Here is a 15,637-nt window from a genome sequence, read left to right as displayed (position 1 = left end):
AAAAATTTAATAGAGGTGTAGAAGATGTGATTCAAGTGATAGAGCTTCTGCCTACCATATAGGAGGACCTGGGTTAAATCCCTGGAGCCTCCTGGTAAAAAAGAAAAAGAGGAAACATGTCTGCATGGTGAGCCAGTGCCTGCGCGGTGAACTGAATGCCCGCATGAGTACCCATGTGGAGAGCCAGTGCCCATGCAAATGAGTCACGCAACAAAAGAGAGAGGAAGGGAGAGTCATGCAGGAAGACAATGACACAACAAAAGAGAGACGAAGGTGAAGCACAGCAGAAACCAGTAACCGAGGTGGCACAAGTGACAGGGAACATCTCTCCACATCAGAGGTCCCCAAGATTGAATCCTGGTGAATCTTAGAGGAGAAAAGTGAGAAGAGAAGACAAAAAGAAAAATGAGTGCAGAGGATCGCAAAGCTAATGGACACAGAAAGCAAAAACAGCAGGGCGGGGGAAGGGGGAGGATTAGGGGAAAAAGTTAACAGAAGTGGGAGTAGGTGGATATCAGTGGTTAAGCACCTGCTTCCTATGTATGAGGCTCTGGGTTCCTCCTAAAGAAACAAACAACTGGTGTGTCAAGCCCTCAGCATTGTTGCAAGTATCTGTGAATCTTGTCCTTCAAGCAGTGAAGCTTGGTTGTCACCATGGGCCCCGAGGGGAGGGGGAGAGAGGAATAGAATAGATGGAAGAGGGGGTAACTGGGGGGCAATGGAAGTGTTTCGCAAGATCCTGCAATGATGGATACAGGCCATGTTAAATTTCACCAAAAATTTATAAAAGTGTGTAGTCTAAATGTAAATCATAATGTAACCAAAAATTTATAAAAGTGTGCAGTCTAAAATATATACCATAATGTAAACCTTAATGGAACTGTGGTTACTAGCTACGTTTCAATGCCTGTACATCAGCTGTAGCAAACGTAACATCCTCATGTAAAAAGATCATTGCTAGGGAAGGGGGAAAAAGGTTTGATGTTGGGTATATGGGAGTCCCCTATATTCTATATGTGACTTTACTGTGACCTAAAACTTTTTTGAAGACATAATGAAAAAATTAAGCTAACAAACAAAGTTAAGAGAATTGATGGAAGACAACTCTCACAAAATAGAAAAAAGAGAGAAAAAAAAAAAGGCAAGAATATATAAGGAAATTGTAGCATTAGGGCAGGATCAATATTCAACTAAAGGAGTTCCAAAAAAGACAGAATAGAAAAGGGAAAAAAGGAAATAACCAGGAAAAAAAATACAAGAAAATTTCTCAACACAGAAGAGCATTCGTCCCCAGATTTAAAGGGTCCACTAAGTGCCCAGCAAAATGAATTTTAAAAATTCAGATTAAGACAAATCATTGTGAGATTTTAGAATATTAGAGTTAAAGGGAAGATTCTAAAAGTGGGAAACAGATCACACACAAGGAATGGGAAAACTGGACCACAATGAAGCAAGGCCTTCAAAATTTCAAGGGAAAAAGATATCCAATCTGGAAAGCTACAGCTAACCATACTATCAATCAAATGTGAGGGTGGAATAGCGATAACTAAGGCTTCAAAACTCTTACCCCACTGTGCTCTTTTTCAGGAAGCTCTGGAGAATGCATTCCATTAAAATAAGGATGTGAATCAAGAAAGGAATAAGGGGGCTCAAGTACATGGGAAATACAACACAAGAGAAAATGAGAATTCCCAGGATGATGGTAAAAATAATTTTCAGAACACAAGAGTGTAACAAGCCTGGAATACAAACAACCAAGATTGGAACAGGAGTTTGGAGGGCTCCAGATGTGTCTCCTAGGGAAAAAAAAAAAATAGATACCTGGTATTCTTGAAAACATTGAGAGGAGATTTATATTTGGGCCTAGGGCTTAGAGTGAATTAGAAAATGAAGCCAAATGAGGTGTGGTAGTTTTAGACTGCATGTACCCCAGAAAATCATGTCCTTGAAACTGGTCCATTCATGTAGTGTGAGCCTATTGTAAGTGGGACAGTTTGGTTAGATCACCTCAGTAGGAGGAGACCCAGGATGGGTTTCAGTCCTCTTCCTGGCATCTTTTATAAAGGAATGAATACAGGGAGAGGGGGCCACAGAGACACACAGGAGCTCAGAGAGAAACCCACAGAAGCTGAAAGAGAAAGTCCCAGAAGCTGGAATCGATGAACACAGAAGTAGGGAGAAAGGCACCAAGCACGAAGCTGAAGGCAAGGAAGGCAGGAAGGGAAGGGAGAGCCCAGCAGACACCTCCAAGGGCCTTGCCTGAGAGAGGATTCCAGGACCACCAATAGCCATCAGTGGGGAGGAAAAGCACAGCCTGATGAAGTCTTGATTTAGACCTTTTTCTTGGCCTTGAAACCGTCATCTTTTAAACTAATAAATCCTCATTGTAATAGCCAACCCTTTTCTGGAATATTGCATTTCAGCAGCCTTTAGAAAACTGAAATATGAGGCACTTTTTAACACCAGAGAAAAGAATGTAAGAAAGGAAATGGCTTAGGTAAGAGTAATATTTACAAAGTCATTATAGTATAATTACTCAATATTTATTTAACCCGAAGAGCATATAGAGAGGGAGGGTAACTGTTGGGGGAGTTTTTTCATCAGAAAGTGATGAAGGTTTTTAAAAGGACTAAACACTCTTGGTCCAGAGTAGGAGGCCCTTAGAAAACATTTAAACTTGAAAAATCAAGAAGTTCTCATATAATCATATTTAGAAATATGGAGGAAAGTATCAGATCAAACAGCCCAAAAAGTTGGAAGTGATTGACTTTGGGGAGTAGAAATTGGGGGTGGGGAGGAGTGGAGGAAGGGATTGCTGTTGTTAATCAAAAGCCTTATAAAACTATTTGACACTAAAATTCTGTACATATAGTACTTTGACGTAGGTACAAATTATTTTAAAAATTATAGTAATTGAGAAAGGGGGGAGGGTAGGTAGAAACAACTGGAACCATGAAAGAGAGAAACCTCTCTCTTCCATTTCTCTCTGTGCAACTGATTTATTCTCCCTCACTGTGGGTCAGATTTAACTGTTTGGTGGGACTGGAGGGCCTAGTGAGGGGTGTGTCCAGGAAGTTCTGGACTCATTCTTAATAATAAGAATTATTATTATTTATAAATAATTATTATTTGCTGAATGAGAGCAAATATCTCTTTCCCGCAACTCCAATTAGTATAAGTGACTCACGTTTTTTCCTCCATGACCTGGGGCTTCCTCCAAATGTAGTGAAGTTGGTGGTTTTGGAAGTATTTGCAAACGAAGACTTTCTTTACTTGTATTTTCAAATACGTTTCTCTTAACAGGACACTTGGAGCCTCAGAATGCTTTTTCACGTGATGGCAGTTTGTGTCACTATTTTGGTGAGGAGATAGAGAAGAAGGGTAGACCTGTGGCTAGTCTTCTTAAAAATATTAACAAAAGCACCTATGCTTGAGGTGACCACATCTTTCCAGTCTTGTGGCACAACCCTTTTGCAGGAGCTGATCTTTGCTACTCACGTGGGAGCTTGTTAGAATGTGAAATCTGGAAGTGGATGTGGCTCAAGTGATAGAGCTTCTGCCTATCATATGGGAGGATCTGGGTTCAATCCCTGGGGCCTCCTGGTGAAAAAGAAGAGGAGAAAGCATGCCTGTGCACAAGCCAGTGTCTGCACAAGTGCCCGTGTGGCAAGCCAGTGCCTGTACAAGTGCACGCACAAGTGCCCGCACGGTTAACCAGTGCCTGTACAAGTGCCCGCGCAAGTGCTGCGTGGAGAACCAGTGCTCATGTGAGTGAGTCACGCAGCAAGATGATGACTCATCAAAAGAGAGGCAAAGGGAGAGTCAAGGTGAAGTGCAGAAGAAACCAGGAACTGAGGTGGCACAATTGACAGGGAACCTCTGTCCCCATCAGAGTTCTCCAGGATCGAATCCTGGTGAATCTAGAGGAGAGAAAATGAGAAGAGAAGACAACACCAGCACAGACAGCAGAAGCAGCAGGGTGGGAGGAGGGGAAGGGAGAAAATAAATAAATAAATGCATCTTAAAAAAAAAAAAGAAACGCGAAATCCACGGTCCACCCCAGACTTATGGAATCACAATCTGCATTTTAATGAGACCCTAGGTGATTTATCTGCACGCTAAAGTTTGAGAAGCACTGACTATTAACTGTCACACATTAGATAACCAGGAATAGAATTAAAATTTGCTAAGATTCTTAGTAGTCACATGAGAAGGTAAAAAAAAAAAGCTCAGGTTCTAGAATAAGTTAGACTCTCAGAGGGAAGCCCAGGCATCATTTTCTTTTCTAACTTTTTATTTTGAAATATTTATAGGTTCACAGGAAGTTACAAAGATAATACAGAGAAGTTCCTTGTCCCTCACCCATTTTCCTTCAATGATTAAATTTTTTATAACTTTAGTACATTATTGAAACCAGGAAACTGACATTGGTACAGTGTGTGTACATAGTTCGATGGCATTTTACTACATGTGGAGATTCCTGTAACCATGGCAGCAATCAAACTATAATACTATCACCACGAAGATCTCCCTTGTGCTACCCCTTAATAGTCACAACTACCCCCTTTTACTCCATTTGCAATGTAACCCCTGGCAACCACCAATCTCTGTTCCATCATTACAATTCTGTCATTTCAAGAATGTTATAGGGGGAGTGGATGTGGCTCAAACAATTGAGGGCACGGCTCCCAATGGGAGGTCCCCAGTTCGGTTCCCAGTGCCCCTTAAAGAAAAAACACAATGAGCAGACAACAAGCACAAAACAGTGAGCAGAAACAATGAGCAAATAGATGAGGGAGCCATCTCAGGGGGGAGAAACACGGTTTAAAAATGTTATATAAGTGGTGTCACAGTATGTGACTTTTAAAAAATATATTTTTAATTTATTTTTAAAAGGTACATAGATTATGTGACCTTTTGAGATAGGCCCTTTTTTCGTTTCCTTAAGGCCCCTTAGATCCACCCAAGTTGTTTCATGTATCAATAGTTTGTTACTTTTTATTGCTAAGTAGCATTTCACAGTATAAATGCACCACAGTTTGTTTAGCCATTCATTCATTGTACAACATTGGGTTGTTTCTAGATTACAGCTATTACATAGAAAAGTGCTCTGAACACTCATGTACAAAAGCATGTTTATGTTTGTTTGTTAGTTTGTTTTTTAAAAGTCCGTGCTCCATACTAAATAAATCAGAATCTCAAGAGTGAAGTTCAGGCATTGGCTTTTAAAAAAGCTTCCCAGGTAATTCTCATGTGCATCAAGGATTACAAAGCACTGAGTTAGATTTTAGGAATCTGCAAATCCTGAGAAAATCATTCATTAATAGCAATGATCATTTATTATTCACCTACCCAGTGCTAGGCACTGTACTCATTTATACCTCTTAATAACCCTATGAGATATGTATTATTATTCTCCCTTTACATATGAGAAGAGTAGACAATTTTCTCAATTCAGATAAGTGAAATTTTATATTTAAATAAAGAAGTAAGATTTCTTTCGCTCCTGTGGTCACAGGGGAAGGAGCTAGCTTAAAGCTTCTTTCTAAATTCCTTTATTTATACATTTCCTTTTCTCCTGCCCAGGATCTTTTTCTGCAACAGCAGTCCCAGAGCTGCAGTAACCCAGGATGCTTTTTGCCAGGTACCATTATGTACTGCTAGATTAACCCTAAAATACCAAGACACATATTTCTGTGCTAAATGTTGCACTGCTTTCTTCTAGTGTCTAGCACAGACAAACAGTAGCAGGCTTTAAGATTGAAGAGATATTTATGGGGAAAACTTTAAAACAAAGCAAATTACATTTCTTTGCCTATAAATTACAGAAAGTCAATTAATGCTTTATGTCCCTGGGAGATAGTATTATATCTGTGAAAGTAACATATCTCCCTCCTGTAGATCAAACATTTAACATGAGGAGCATGCTGGATTCTTTCCCAATCTCTTACAAAAAGGAGACTGTCCCTGAAAAGTGGAAAATATTGTGCTGTTTCATTTGAGGGTTCTACAATATTATATGGGTTATTTGTTCAGGAATTGCAATAGTGTAGTTTCATAGAAAATTTCATTCTGTATGGATTTAGAAATAATTGTGAAGGAAGGCAGGAAAGGAGTGTTATTACAGCATTCAACAAAACCTATCTTACACAATTCTTTGGCATTAAAAATAACCTTTTGGGGGAGCGGCTGTGGCTCCATCAGTTGGGCTCCCGTCTACCACATGGGAGGCCCTGGGTTCGCGTCCTGGGGCCTCCTTGTGAAGGCAGGCTTGCCAGCATGGTGCGGAGTGCCGCTGGCCCAAGCCCCACGGAGTGCCCCCAGTCTGCAAGCACCTTAGAGAGGCAACTCAGCAAGGCGAAGCAACAAATAAAAATAAATACAGACACAAAAGAACGCACAGCAAATGGACACAGAGAACAGACAGCATGCAAAAAAACTGCAAGGGAGGGAGGATAAAAAAAAAAATCTTTTGAGGAAGCTGATGTGGTTCAAGCAGCTGGGCACGCATCTACCACATGGGAGGTCCTGGGTCCAGTTCCCTGTGCTTCCTAAAGAAGACAAGATTACGCCATGAGATGACACCACGAGATGACGCAACAAAGAGACACAAGGAGGAAACACAATGAGAGACACAAAAAACAGGATGTAGAGGTGGCTCAAGCAATTGGGCATCTGCCTCCCACATGGGAGGTTCTGGGTTTGGTTCCCAGTGCCTCCTAAAAGGAAGACAAGCACACAAGAACAGACACAGAGAGCAGACAGCAAGTGCAAACACCAGGGAAGAGGGAGGTGGAGAAATAAATAAATGAAATAAATCTTTTAAAAAGACCACAACATTTTGTTGCCTACATTTTAAAAAATGTCTAGCGATGGAAGCATTAAAGAAACATATTTTGGTTCCCCTTCCACCCCATGTTCCCATTTTCCTCCCTCCATATCTCTGATTGCTGTACATTGGTGAGAACAGAGAAATGTAGGAAGGTGTTGGAGCTATGGGCAAAGACCTCCTGTAGTAATCACAGCCAGAAACACAGTGTGTGCTCTTGAGAGACAAATTAAAAATAAAAAATGAAAAATTCTAAATACTCTTTTCAAGATAGGGAAAGCAAGATGAAGCAAGATTTGTAAGACTCTGCTAAGGCAGCACATGAGCGAGTTCAGAGAGGCCCCTTGATATATTTAAGTGGGGAAAACAGAACTCACTGAACATTCCAAGAGTCCTACAAATGACTGAGAATTTTTCAAAAGTTGTCTTTGACACTTAGAGAAACAGAAATAGGATCTTCAGGGAGAATATTTGAAACTATTTAAGCAAGTAGGCAGTTTTCCAATTTACGGTGTATTTGACCTGTCGCATTATTCTTTTTCTTTCTTTTCTTTTTTGTTTTCTTTTCCATTCCTTTCTTTTCTTTTCCTCTCTCCTTTCTTCCCCTTCCCTCCCTCCTTTCTTCTATGTAAACTCCAAGAAAATAGGATGGTACAAAGTAAAGTTCCAGAGTCATGGGTTGTAGAGCGCTAACCCCACATCACAAGCAAGGAATGGGGATTTGGGAGTGGAGAACAGCAGAGGAGAAAGGAAGGTAAAGAAGGGCTATGTAAGACAGCAGGAGCTGTCTGTGTTGGGAAAAATGAGTCTGGGGAAGTCTACTACTATTAATTAAGTCTTAAATAGTCTATACGCAGCTTCCTTTGTGAATTCTTCTATATGCAACATCCTTCATGAATTCTTCCAATTTTTCAGTATAATCTACCACTCATAGCTACCCTTTGAAAGTGGTACTTTGAAGGTAGAGGTCAAAGGAGAAATTTTGGGTTGGGTCTCAAGTTTGGGTAATGCTGGAGTGAATTCAAGGACAGCCACAAGATTCAAAGTAGAAAGAATCTAGCAGAAGCTGGAGAACAGAGCTAGAGGTCACTAGAAGAAATATAAAGCTCTTGAGAACCTGCAGAAATCTTGGGAAACTTATTAGAATTTGCATGAGGGAGAATAATGGAAACTTGAGCTGATTTTATCTGGTTTTTAAGTCACAGTGTGATCCCAGATAAGCCAGATGACAGCAAGTCCTTTTGCTTTTTGTGGTTGTCCTTTGAATTAACAACTAAATAAAATAATCAAATTCAGAAAGAGAGAATCTTTTTGATGAAGTCCCCCATTCAAAATTTATGTGAATTTACAGATTTTACAGGGGTTTTGCATCTCCTGGTCAGTTCACTCTTGTTACCAGTGCTAAATCATCACTTTTTTTTTTTTAGTAGGTACTAGAGATTGAGCTCAGGACCTCAGACATGAGAAGCAGGCACTCAACCACTGAGCTGCATCAGTTCCCCTAAATCATCACTCCTAGCTCTTATAGATACCATTCCTTTTCACTGGCTTGCATTGTTCTATGCCAAATCCCATAAAGTCCTAGTTTTCCTCCTATTTTTAATTTCTGGCCACACTGTCTTACTCTGTTTTGAGGTTCCTTTTCCATCTCTTTCTCATTCTCTTTCTCTGTATGTATATATATATCCACATTCATATTTAACACCTTTTGGTGGTATAATTTACATACCATAAAATTCACCCATTTTAAGTATATAGTTCAATGACAAATTATACAGTTGTGTAAACAGCACCAAAATCCAGTTGTCGAACACTTCTCTTTAGCAGCCAATCCCTGCTCCCTTCTCTCACCCCTAACCCCAGACAACTACCAACCTGCTCTCTGACTTTATAGTTTTGCCTTTTTGTGGTAGACAGACCCTAAGGTGATGCTCATGATTCCCACCTCCGGGAGTTCTTGCCTTCGTGTAATCCTCTCCCCTTGAGCTTGGGTGGGACTTGTTGTTTGCTTTTTCTTTATTACAGAAGTTGTGAGTTTATAGAACAATCTTGCCTAAAATACAGGATTCCCATATTCCATTCTATTATTAACATTGCATTTGTGTGGTACATTTGTTACCATTACTGAAAGCACATTTTTATAACTGTATTATTAACTATAGTCCATGGTTTAACTTAGAGTGTGACTTGCTTTTTTTTAAAATAAAATTTTATTGAAGTATATCATTCATACATGAATATACATAAACAATAAATGTACGGTAAAATTTGTGAACTTACAAAACAAACATGCACATCATCATACAAGGCTCCCATACATCTCCCTACCACCAATACTTTGCAAAGTTGTGAAACATATGTTTCAAACTCTAAAAGACTATCATCAAAATATAACTGTTAGCTATAGTCCACACCTTACGTTTGATGTATTTTTCCCCCAGCCCACCCAATTTTTAACATCCTATCTTAATATTACATATTTGTTATTGTTTAGGAGAAAACTTTATCGTATTTGTCCTGTTAACCACAGTCCATCTTCCGTCACTGTATTCCCTGTGTTGTACAGCCCCACACTTTGTACAGTCCACTCAGAGTGTACGCTCAGTGGCTCTCATTTTCATCGTAGCGTTCTGCTGAGGGTGTGACTTGCTTTTAACCAATGGAATATGACAGAGGTGATGGAATGTCCCTCCTGTGATTATGTTACATTATATATAACTTCTGTTTTCTTGCTGACCTTGACAAATCAAGCTGCTATGTTGTGAACTGCCTGTAGAGAGGGCTATGTGACAGGGAACTTTAGACCATAGATAACAGCCTCTCAGCTCTGGAGCCTCAATGAGGTGACTTCCACTAACAACCTAAAGGAACTTGGAAACAGATCTTTCTCCAGCCAAGCCTTTGATGAGACTGGAGCCCTAGAAAACACCTATATTACAACCTGGAGGACCCTGCAAGAGAGAATCCAGTTAAATTGTGCCCAGACCTCTGACCCACAGATAATAAATGTATGTTGTTTTAATACACTAAGCTTGTGATGCAGCAACAGATAACTAATATGCTTTTCTAGAAATTTCATACAAATGAATACATTCAACATGTGGTCTCTTGTTTCTGGCTTCTTAACATAATGTTTTTGAGATTCATCCACACTGTTGCATAGTTCATTCCTTTTTTATTATTTTTTAAAAAAAGTATTTTTTTATTAGAGAAGTTGTAGGTTTACAGAAATATCATGCATAAAATACATATAAAATATAGAGTTCCCGTGTTATTGACACCTTGCATTAATGTGGTACATCTGTTATAATTCAGAGAGTGCATTCTTTTTTGTTGCTAAGTAATATTCCATTGTATATATGTATCACAATTTGTTTATCCATTTACCAGTTGATGGGCATTTGTATTTTTACTTTTTGGCTATTAAGAATAACCCTGTGTGGAAGAGATGTGATGTGGGGACATTTTTGGAATTTTGAGTTGTCTTTAATGATACTGCAGGGTCAGATGCTGGACCTTATATATCCCGCCATAACCCACTGAATGTACTGGGGGAGAGTGTGATCTACAGGGTAAGCTATTATCTGTGTGATGCAGTACCCCAAAATGTGTTCACCAAGTGCGATAAGTGTGCCACAATGATGAGGGAGGTTGTAGGTGTGGGAGGAGTGGGGTGGTGGGGTGGGAAGTATACAGGAACCTCTTAAATTTTTCAGTGTAAAATTTTTGTGTGTGATATATATAGCTTCAAAAAATACAATTTACAAAAATGATGTGGTGGGGGGTGGGGAGTGGGTTATGTGGAAACCTCTTATGTTTCTTGTTTTATCATGTTTTTTTTTTATTGACTTTGTAATAATATTACATTAAAAATATATATGTGAGGTCCCATTCAACCCCACCCCCCCACCCCCCCTCTCCCCCCCCCAACAACACTCATTCCCATCATCATGACACATCCATTGGATTTGGTAAGTACATCTTTGGGCACCTCTGCACCTCATAGACAATGGCATTCCTTGTGATCTATTAAAAAAAAAAGAATAACCCTGCTATCATTTATGTACAAATCTTTGTGTAAACATATGTTTTCATTTCTCTTGGATAGATCCTTAGAGGTGGAGCTGCTGGATAATATGGTAAAAATACTTAACTTTTTAAGAAACTGTTGACCTGTTTCCAAATTGGCTAGGCCATTTTACATTCCCCACCAACAATGTTTGAGGATTCAGTTTCTCCAGATTTTCCTCAACACTTGGTATTTTCAGTCTTTTGATTTTAGCCATTTTAGTAGGTATGTAATGGTATATCATTGTGATTTTAATTTACATTTTCCTAATAACTAATGATATGATCATTTTCTCAGGGACTTATTTGCCGTTTATATATCTTCTCTGGTAAAGTGAATATTCAAATCTTTTGTGCACTTTTAAAAATTGAATTGTCATATTCCTGTTAAGTTGTAAGAGTTTGTTATATATTCTGGATAGAATTCCTTTAACAGATCTATCAATGTGAGTTCAATCAGAGAAGCAGAAACACTAGGGCTGTATTTATACTTTAAACACACACACACCACATACATGGGCTTTTAAAAATAGGAATTTGACATTATATATGTCAGGTCAGAGGTTTAACTTTAGCCTTCTTACAAGGTGATAAGCTAACCTGTTAGTGTTTTCATGGATGCTGGCAGAAGACTTAAGACTCCTGGGTCAGAGAATAAAGGACTTTGTTCTTCAAGGAATAGCAAGCTGCATGAGTATCAGCACGTTTAGGTCAGTTCCCTTTGCCCCTTAAGTCCTGTGGGGTGACACGGATAGCCCAGATAGACTCTTGCACATGCAGTGGGTTGCCTTACAGAAGAAGAATATCCTGCCTGGGGATTTGCCACATTGTGGCCCCCCTGTAGGCAGTCTGTCCTTTGTCCTGGAGAGACATTACTTCATCCCACAAGGTGACTCACGGTAGGTGTAATCCCGAGAAGGCCTGGGTAAAGAACAGTGGGGCCTTGCATTCTTGGCATGCTCAGTAAAAGCATGGATGGGAGCACAGGGCCCATGTGGACTGCCTCTCCCAACAATCCGATTCTTGGCCCTATACATTCTTGGCCAAACTTGAATTTTCACCGAGTATACCACTCCATTAGCCCCTCTTATTAATATGACCAGCAGTGACTGAGGTTAAATACTTTTGGTTTGTCTCATACAGTATTTGATTAAGGCTACTATTAATAGGACTTCAAGTAGCAGGATGATGTCAACTTACATTATTGACCTCAGCCATGTGCCCCAGGGTCCCAGACTCAGCCAAATGTAAAAAGTCCCAAGCAGACAATTAGGTCTTATTTTATATAGCCAGGATGTTCAAAGGCCAGGCTTTATTATTCATTATACAAGGGAGCTTAGACTGACCTGCTGATCTTTTATTTCATTGTCAAATTTTATAGTGAGCAATAGATGGATCAAAAAGCAATGCCCATATCCAATGGAAAGATATTTTGTGACCCATTCTCTCCCACATACAAACATAACCCAAAGGGATTCAGGTCACTCCAGTTTAGGATTTGTTGATAAACATTATTTGACTCACTGCTACATTAATTTGCTTAAACCACATGGGTATTGTCACTGAGTGGTTTTAGCCTCAGTGGTAAAACATGGCACAACTCAAGCCCCCTCATGCATCAAGGGAAGCATATGAATTTGCATTAGTGAAATTGAAACAAGGTTGTGCTGGTCCTTGTATTTGTATACAGATGAGTTGGGGGTCTACATTTGGGAACTGCCACTGATGGTATCAGACATAGGAGGATAGTTAAGCACTAGACAAGTCCACATGTTTTTTTGTTTTCATAGCACATGGATGGGGGCAAACCCAGCAGTGGGTTAGATTGCCACCACAATTGCTGCTTCATACAAGTGACCAAATGATTGTTTTGTTTTTTTAAAAAAGATTTATTTATTTATTTTCCCCTCCCTTCCCTTCCCCTCCCCTACCCCCACCCTGCTGTTTTTGCTGTCTGTATCCATTCACTGTGTGATCTTCTGTATCTATTTCTTTTTTTGATCTTCTCTTCTCAGTTTTTCTCCTCTAGGATTCACCAGGATTTGATCCTGGGGACCTCTGAGCCACCTCAGTTCCTGGTCTCTGCTTCACTTCACCTTGACTCTCCCCTTTGTCTCTCTTTTGTTGTGTCACCATCTTGCTGCGTGACTCACTTGTGCAGGCACTGGCTCCCCATGTGGGCATGCTTTCTCTTCTTCTTTTTCACCAGGAGGCCCCAGGGATTGAATCAGGTTCCTCCCATATGGTAGGCAGAAGCCCTATCACTTGATTCACATTACATCCCCAAATGATTGCTTTGCCAGACTGGGGTGCTGGATATAGCAGAGAGAGGGAGCATAAATTGTTTTCTGCATCCCCATACTTCCAGGATCTAAGGTATTCCCTTCTCAGTTGCTGGGGTTGTTGTTCCCCCTCCATGGCCATGAAATTGGTGTGTCCCTTTCCAGTGGCTCTACCTTCATCTTTTTTCCTAAGGAGTTCCTGTTTTACACAGACCTTTTGTTTGGAGGAGTCTGGTGTTAGCGAGATAAGGGTATTTTTATAAAATTTACACAGATCCCATTATATCCCCCACTTTGACCCGCATGGGCCAACATAGAAGGATTCAGTGAGCAGTGTACTCAATCAAGTAACTGTCATCTTTAGGATCTAGGACCAGGTCAGTCCAACAAGCTTGAATCCCTAAGCCGCCATTTAGTGGACTGGCACCTGCAGCCCATGTACAAACCATGCAGTTCTGGGGTTGCCGTTAGGCAAACGAAAGAAGTATCCTGCTCAGAAATGGTCAGGGCAGAATCTTAAATTTTTAAAATAGGTTTGTATAACCCCTCATTCCTTTCATCCTCATTGTTACCCAGGAGAAGGCTGAAAGGAAATGATGTTTTCTGGGAAAACCACATTCTGTGACCAAACTACTTAACATTTCTGTGTGGCCCAGAAAAGAGTTGAGGAGATGAATCAGAAATCTTTGACTTGATTTTTGAGGAGGATGTTCCAGTGCTCAACAATACCAGATGGCTGCAGTTTTAGGGAGTGTGGAATGTCTGTTGAACCGCTTTGTTATTGGCCCACTGTCATATGCCCTTTGTGATAAAAGGTGCACCATTATCAGATAGTAGATGGTCTAGAAAGCTAAAAACACAACACAGTTTAACTTCAAGAGCTATAATAGTATGACTGGAGCTGGCTAATTAGATTGGAACAACAACAGCAGCCCTGTAACCTGAAAAAGTGCCGACAGTGGTGAGGTACCACTAGTAGCCCTGAGAGGGATCAGAGGTCTGACATATCAGTTTGCCAGGAGTGGACCAAGGCAACACCCTGTGTAATGTGGCTCCTTCTCCACCATGAGACAAATGGCCCAACTTTTGGCATGACTCACAAACCAGGTAAGCAGTGGTAGCTTCTGCATCAGAAACATAGAGCCCTTAAGTTTGTGTCCAGTTGTGCCAGATTGAGTTCTGTACCCCAGAAAAAAAAAAATGTTCTTAATTGTAATCCATTCCAGTGGAGTGACCCACAATAAACAGGACCTTTTGAAGATGCTATTTTTAGTTAGGTTGAGCCAAATGTATCATGATGGGTCTTGATCCCATAACTGGAGGTCTTATTATGAGAAACCATGGGGAGGAGACAAAATCTGTAAAACAACAGAACCAGAAAGAAAGAGACAAGGAAAGCCAAGGAATCATAAGGATTACCAGTCAGCCAGAATGCTACCGACCCCAGGAGGAAGTAAGCCTTCTAGTCTCTGAAACCATTAGACAATAAATGCCTGTTGTTTAAGCCAACCCACTATGTGGTATTTGTTATAGCAGCCTGGGTCTATGATGGAGGATGCATTGCCATGTCTAGTACACTGATGGATCCAAGTGGCAAGGGTGGTGCTCTGGGCAGAATAGGCCAGTATAGACTTGATAAGCAACTTCATTCCAGTCCACTTTATCAGAGAACAGACCCGTACTTTGAGCATGTACATGAAGCCCATGACTGTCCAATCAGCAGCTGCATTTATTTCCATGGTTTATGATGCCAAAGCATAGTCTTATTAATTTGCCAATGTATAGTCTTCCAGGTGGTAAAATCAAATGGCTAGGCCTTTGGAAGTAACCAAGAATCAATGGTGTTGCTGTGAAGGGATTTTGAAACTATATTAAAGCCCCTAATCAGTTGACTATAAGTAAATTAGATAAATCAGGACCAAGATGAGAGAAAGATTATCTGTATCTCCATCTGTATCTGTGTTCCTATCCATCTATTTAGAGAATAAATTGTCAGTGATTGCTTTGGACCGTTCACATGAAGTTCGAGTCTGCCATCCCCCATGATCACATAAGCCAATTCTTTATAATACATTAGGTATATGTGATTAGGAAAGGATTAGGGAGATGAAAAAATTGGGGGATGGGAATCTGGAATTCTTGGTTGGACATATTTAGTTTGAGGTGGTTTAGACCTCCAAATGGAGAGGTCAAGTAGGTACTTGGATGTCTAATAAACACTAAGGCTGAAGATATAAACTGGGGAGTCATGATCCAAGAGATGCTTTTTTTAAACTGCGGGTCCCATGAAATTGGATGGCATCATCAAGGGAGACAGTGTATATAAAGAAAATGAGGGAAAATATGACTGATCCCTGGATAGTACAACTTAGGCAGAATAGGAAACTAGGAAAGAAGATGGAAGTGGATTGGCCCCTAAGGTATGAGAAAACCAAGGTAGTAGCACATTATGGAAGCC

Source organism: Dasypus novemcinctus, chromosome 4, assembly GCF_030445035.2.
Source record: "Dasypus novemcinctus isolate mDasNov1 chromosome 4, mDasNov1.1.hap2, whole genome shotgun sequence".
Classification (NCBI taxonomy): Eukaryota; Metazoa; Chordata; class Mammalia; order Cingulata; family Dasypodidae; genus Dasypus; species Dasypus novemcinctus.
Note: the sequence above shows the minus strand (reverse complement) of the source record.